The sequence below is a fragment of the Pteropus alecto genome, unplaced genomic scaffold (genome assembly GCF_000325575.1).
Source record: "Pteropus alecto unplaced genomic scaffold, ASM32557v1 scaffold607, whole genome shotgun sequence".
NCBI classification, from domain to species: Eukaryota; Metazoa; Chordata; class Mammalia; order Chiroptera; family Pteropodidae; genus Pteropus; species Pteropus alecto.
In genome coordinates this window covers 437,116-444,228 of record NW_006440644.1, presented here as the reverse complement: position 1 = coordinate 444,228, position 7,113 = coordinate 437,116, and positions in this window count along the sequence as shown.

Sequence of the window (7,113 nt, the reverse complement as noted above, 5' to 3'; positions counted from 1 at the left end):
CAACCACGCACATCAGAAATGAACCTATGTTATATACAAAAAAATAAACTGGGCCACCTTCTTACATCATACAGAAGCATAAACTCAAAATGGATTAAAGACTTAAATGTAAGACCCAAAAGCATAAAACTCCTAGAAGAAAACATAAGTGGTACACTCTCTGACATTGCTCTTGGTAATATTTTTTCTGATATATCTTCTTGGGCAAGGGAAACAAAATAAAAAATAAACAAATGGACTATATCAAACTAAAAAGTTTTTGTACAGCAAAAGAAACCATCAACAAAACATAAAGACAACCTACTGAATGGGAGAAGATATTTGCTTATGATACATCTGATAAGGTGTTATACAAAATCTATTTAAAAATTCAAACAACTTAACACCAAAAAAAAAAAGAAATTCAATTTAAAAAATTGTGCAATAGACCTGAATAGGTATTTCTTCAAAGAGAACATACAGATGGCCAATAGACATATGAAAAGATGCTCAAGGTCACTAATCATCAGAGATATGCAAATTAAAATCACAATGAGATAACACCTCACACCTGTCAAAATGGCTATCATCTATAAATCAAAAAACAACAAATGTTAGTGAGGGTGTGGAGTAAAGAGAACCTTCATGCACTGTTAGTGGGATTGAAAATTGGTGCAGCCACTATGAAAAACAGTTTGGAAGTTCCTCAAAAAAAAAAATAAATAAAGGTACCCTGTGACCCAGGAATTGCACTTCTGAGTATTTATCCAAAGAAAACCAAAACACTAATTTGAAAAGACATATGCACCCATATGTTCACTGCAGCATTATTTACAATATTCAAGATATGGAAGCAACCTAAGCTTCCACAATAGACAATTAGATAAAGATGTTATGTTACAAGGAAATATTACTCGGCCATAAAGAAAATATCTAACCATTTACAATGACATAGATAGACTTAGAGGGTATAATGCTAAGTAAGATAAGTCAGATAGAGAAAGACAAATATGATTTCACTTATATGTGAAATCTAAGGAACAAATAAATGAATAAACAAAAACAAAAACAGACTCATAATTACAAAGAACTGGTGACCTCTAAATGGGAAGGGTTGGGGGGGCTAGGTGGTAAAGATGAAGAGATTAAGAAGCATATATCTGTAGTTACAAAATAGTCATGGGGATGTTAAATACAGCATAAGGAATATAGTCAATAATATTGTAATAACTATGTATGGTGTCAGGTGGGTACTAGACTAATCGGGGAGATCACTTCATAAATTATGTAAATGTCTAATCTCTATGTTATATTCCCAAAACTAACATAAATAAAATTAATTAATTAATTTTTTAAAAAAAACAATGCCTCAGGGCACCCAGTCATAGGTCCCATGGCTCATTTGTGTGCCCTGTAGGTCCCAGTGGCAGCCCAGACTTGCTTGGCTCAGAGGGATAACAGCTGCATTGAAATTTTTCCCACTTGCTCTCCCAGGGGCTAGGCGGCCTCTAGAGAATAAAGGGACAGAAGGACTTCTGATTTATGGCTAATTGAACATGCACACCTAATTTCATCTCCTCACCAAAAAAAAAAAAAAAAAAAAATGAAATGAAATATTTTTAAAAGGCCAAATCTACAACGACAAGAACAGAAGATGTGACACCAAAAAAATTTTTAGAGTTGGAAAATAAGCTGGAAAAAGACAAATCCTAAGCCGACAATGGGGAAAGCAAAGATTCAACCCAATTTACACTGTAGAATTCTCAAAATGCTCAGGAACTGGCAGCACCAAGAATATCTAGAATTAAAGAGTGACAACAATAGAGCTAAAATTAGCAGTACTGACCAAAAGCTGTTTGAGAAGTATTTGGATTCCTAGTTCCCCTCTTTCATGATCCACCATGGAGGGTGACTCTCGGAAATGGTAAAGCAAAGGCTCTTGGATTAGGGACAGAGCAGCGACAAGCAGTGTTTTTTGTTTGGTTGTGTTGTATTATTTGAGTAAAATTGGTACATGACATTACATAAGTTTTCAGGTATACAACATTATAATTTAACATCTGTATACACTACAAAGTGATCTCCACCAAAAGTCTAATTACCATCTATCAACATACAATTGACCCTCTTCAACCATTTCACCTAGCCCCCCATTTCCTATTCCCCTCTGGTAACCATAAATTTGTGCTCTGTATCTATGAGTTTGTTTCTAATTTGTTTGTTTATTTTGCTTTTTAGATTCCACATATAAGTAAGATTATATGGTATTTGTCTTTCTCCATCTGACTTATTTCATTTAGCATAATACCCTCTAGATCCATTCATATTATCACATATGGCAATTTTGATATTTTCTATAACTGAATATCCTGTGTGTGTGTATATGTGTGTGTGTGCATGTGTGCACTCTCATGTGTAGGTGCACACGTTCACATGTGTATCATCTTTATCCATTCATCTGTCAATAGACACTTAGGTTATTTCCATAAGTTGTCTATTATAAATAATTCTGCAATGAACATAGGGAATGCATATATCTTTTTTAAGTAGTCTTTTTGTTTTCTTCAGATAAATACCAAGAAGTGGAATGCTGGGCTGTATGGCAGTTCTAGTCAGAGTTTTTCGAGGAATCTTCACACTGTTTTCCATAGCGACTACACCAATTTACATTTCCACAAGCAGTGAAGGAGGGTTCCCTTTACATCCTTACTAGATTGTTATTTCTTGTTTATTTGATAATAGCCATTCTAACAGGTATGAGGTAATATCTCATTGTGGTTTAAATTGGCATTTCCCTGATGATAAGTGATGTTGAGCATCTTTTCATGTACCTGTTAGCCATCTGTATTTCTTCTTTTGAAAAATGTCTATTCACATCATCTGCCCATTTTTAAATCAGATTGTTTATTAGTTGTTGAGTTTTATGAGTTCTTTATATATTTTGGATGTTAAGTCCATGTCAGATATATGATTTGTGAATATCTTCTCCCATTTAATAGGTTGTCTTTTTATTTTGATCATGGTTTCCTTAGCTGTGCAGCAGCTTTTTAGTCTGATGAAGTCTCATTTATTTATTATCATTTTTGCTTCTCTTGCCTCTGGAGTCAGAGTAGAACAAATAATTATAAAATTTATATGGAGCCACAAAAGATTTTGAATAACCAAAGCAATCTTTAGAAAAAAGAACAAAGCTGGAAGTATGATTCTCCCTAATTCCAAACTATACTACAGAGCTGTAGTAATCAATACAGTATAGACTTAGTATAACAGTCACACAGATCAATGGAACAAAATTGAGAGATCAAAAATAAATCCACATATATATGCAAAATTTATATACAACAAAGGAGGCAAGAATATACAATGGAGAAACGAAAGCCTCTTTAATAAATGGTGCTGGGGAAACTAGACAGTCACATGCAAAAGAATGAAACTAGCTCACTGTCTTATACCAAACACAAAAATTAACTTAAAATGGATTAAAGACTTGGATATAAGTTCTGAAACCATAAAATTCACAGAAGGATAAAATTCACAGAAGGAAGCAAAGGCAGTAAGCTCCACGACATAGGTCTTGGTGATGATTTTGTAGATTTGACTCCCAAGTAGCATTTTAGCCCTGGCTCTTATGCCAAGGAGGTGCAGACATCTGAGGAAAGCCTCCATCATGAAAGAGAAAAAGAGCAACTTGGAGGAGACTTACACATAAAGAGAAATTCCAATAAAACCATCATTCATAGCCTCTGAGAGATACATAAGTATATTGCAACCATGTAATATACTTTTTTTAACCCTTTTCCCATTTAGAAAAAAAAAGTGCAGCTCACTGCTAGTATTAATTTAATATCACGCCTACGAATGCTTCATTTTCTTAGAAGCACACAGGACATGTTCAATGATTGAGAATTACTCTATTTTGTAAATAGAAATACCACTACTAAAAACAAAATGCTGTAAACAGAATGATGCCATTCATTTCAAAATCTATCAATATACTAGAGCAATGTGAAAATTATAATAAAAGTAAGATATTTTGTGGCAAACTTTGGGGGTAAGGTTAGGACTGTAATCCATGAGTTATCTCAGGGTAAATAGTACAGCCACAGTGCCACTGGCAAGTATTCTCAGGGCAAACAGGAAATGAGTTAAAAAAAAAATTTTTTAAACTAAAGCAATCTCTTAAAAATTAAAAATAAAGTAAAAGTTTTAAAATTAATAGAAGTAATAGAATAAAAGTTTGAGGACATCTTCCAGGAAGAAGAGAAAAAGGCAAAGAGTTAGAAAATAGGGCAGAAAAAAAAAACAGAGGCCCTCTCCAGGAGGCCATGTAGTGACCCCCGTCATGTCCTGTCAAAATGCTCCATCTTCATCTGTTCCCTTCCCTCAGTGTTGGAGCACTTTTGTTCTCAGTGGCTGCGGAGCCATATGACTTATATTCCCAGGGTCCAGAAGTAATGGAAGTTTAAATCCCCTGGATAGCCCTGGGTCAGTGGAACGTGAAAGTACGAAATGCCAGCTTCTTTGTCTTAGGACAAGAAAGTTCTGAAGTATAGCTTGCAATCCAGAATACCCTGCTGGATCACTGAGCTCCTTTCTACTCCATGGAGATTTGCTTGAAACCTCGCCCTTCTGGCTGCTTCCCCTTACTCCTTGCTTCTTGCTCCTTCATTCATGCTTCTTTAATGAGTCATTTGCACACAAACTTTCATCCCAAGGTCTGCTTCTTGGGGGCCTGAACTAAGACAATGTGCATATCCAAGCAATAAGAATTTCTGAAGATAAAACATAGAAAACAAAATGGAGGAAATCAAACAAACAAGCAAACCACCTAATCTGAAAGGCATGTGTTTCCAGATTGAGAAGTCTCTGGAGTTCCTATCAAACAGGTGAAGACAGGCCCATTACTGTGAAAGTTTAGAACACAGGGACAAAATCAGATTCTATATACTTCATTAAGGAAAAACTAGGTCACATACAGTGGATTAAGACTTAGAATGCCTTTGGCCTTCTTAGAAGCACACAAGACACTAGAAAACAAGGGAGCACCACCTTCTTAAAGAATAATTATTTCCAGAGGCACTTAAAAATGTCATAGATGATAATGGCTTTTCTCATGCCTCTTACGACCACATCAAAGTTGAGATGGAAACACAGCAAACAGCAAGCAAAGTCACCTGGGAACTAGAATAACAGAAGCACTACAACTAGAGAGAGAAATAATTAATTAACCTGCAATGGTAGAAGGTAGGAGCAGGCAAAGATGCGAGGCTGCCCATCCGAGCGGCTGAGTAGGACAGAGGCTAAGGCAGCTGCAGACATCTTTTAAAGGATTGTGTCTGCAACTGGACTTTCACAGTGATGGACTTGCTCATTCTGAGCACCCGCACCAGGTAGGCTTCTCAAGGGGTACCAGGGACTTACAGAGGCTCACTGAGTTGTTGGAGCAAGGGCCAGAGGTGAGGCTTTCTCCCAGGCAGAAGTGCCAGCAGTATCTATTGTTCCTGTTGAGCCTTCCCCCCACCCAGTGTGTGGACACAAGTACCACCACAAACTGGATAATAACAGGTTGCTCCACCCAGGAGATTTCCTGAAACTTCACCTTTCCTAACTGTTGGGCCCACCCAAGCCATGTTCAGTTGTATCTTCGGTGAGTCCAGTGCTCCTTACTGAGCCAACCCCAAGACCCACACTCATGGCAGCTGGCCTCAGTTTCTGGTGTGGTTTCTTGAGGCAACTATAAGCACAACATCTGTGAATTGCTTGTTGAATCTTAACAGGTGGCCCTGGAGGGGTCAGGCTTGGGGCTAAGCTTAGCCTGCAGCTGAACCCCTCTCAGGACTGTTATACTGGACACTTACTTCACAAATCCATGCTAATAAGACCAGGAGACTTAGGAGCTTTGCTTAGCACATAGAAACAGACACAGAAAGGCAGCCAAAATGGGAAGACAAAGAAGCAGAAACCATATGAGAGAACAGAACAAAGATCCAGGAATAATGGAGTCAAGTAAGTAATCTAACAGATGCAGAGTTCAGTATACTGGTTATAAAGATGCTCAGTGAAATTAAGGGAAGTTAGATGAACTCAATGAGAACTTTTACAAAGAGATAAAAAAATAACATAAAAATAAAAATGAAAATTATAAAAGGGAAGCAGTCAGAAATGAAGAACACATTATTTGAGATGAAGAGAATATTAGAGTGGATAAAGAAGATTGAACCACTGATAGAGTGGATGGGGAAGTCAAGGATACCCAATCAGAATGGCAAGAAAAAGAAGCCAAGAATATCATAATAATTTAAGGAGACTATGGGATAAAATTAAATGTAAAAACATCCAGGTCATAGGGGTACCTGAAAAAGAACAAAAGGTTGAAGAGCTTTGAAGAAATGATGATGGAAAACTTTCCTAACCTAGTGAAGGAAATAGACACATAACCCCAGGAAGCTCAGAGAGTCCAAAAGTCAGGAACCCAAAGTGACCCACACAAAGACATATCATAATTAAAATGCCAAAGGTTAACTACAAAGAGAGAATCTTAAAAGCAGCAAGAGAAAAGCAGTTAGTTACCCACAAGGGAGCACCCATAAGATTGGCAGCTGATTTCTTAAAAGAAACTATGCAGGACCAAAGGGCTTGGCACAAAATATTCAACCTGATGAAAATCCAGGATCTACAACCAAGAATTCCTTATCCAGCAAAGCTGTCATTTAGAGTAGAAGAACAGATAAAGAGCTTTCTAGACAAAAATAAGCCAAAGGAATTTATTAACACCAAGCCAGTATTACAAGAAATGTTGAAGAGACTTCTTTAAGAAGAAAAAACATGTATGAAAACCAGAAATAAAGAATGGTAATAACTACATTCCTATCAACAAGTACCTCAAATGTAAAAGAATTAAGTGCTCCAACCAAAAGATAGGGTGGCTGAATGGATAAGAAAACAAAACCCTTACATATGTTGCCTATGAGACTCACTTCAGATTAAAAGACACACACAGACTGAAAGGAAGGGGATAGGAAAAGACATTGTCTTAATGGACCTAGAGGGTATTGCACTAAATGAAGTAAGTCAAAGAAAGACAAATATCACATGATTTCACATATATGTGGAATCTAAAGAACAAAACAAACA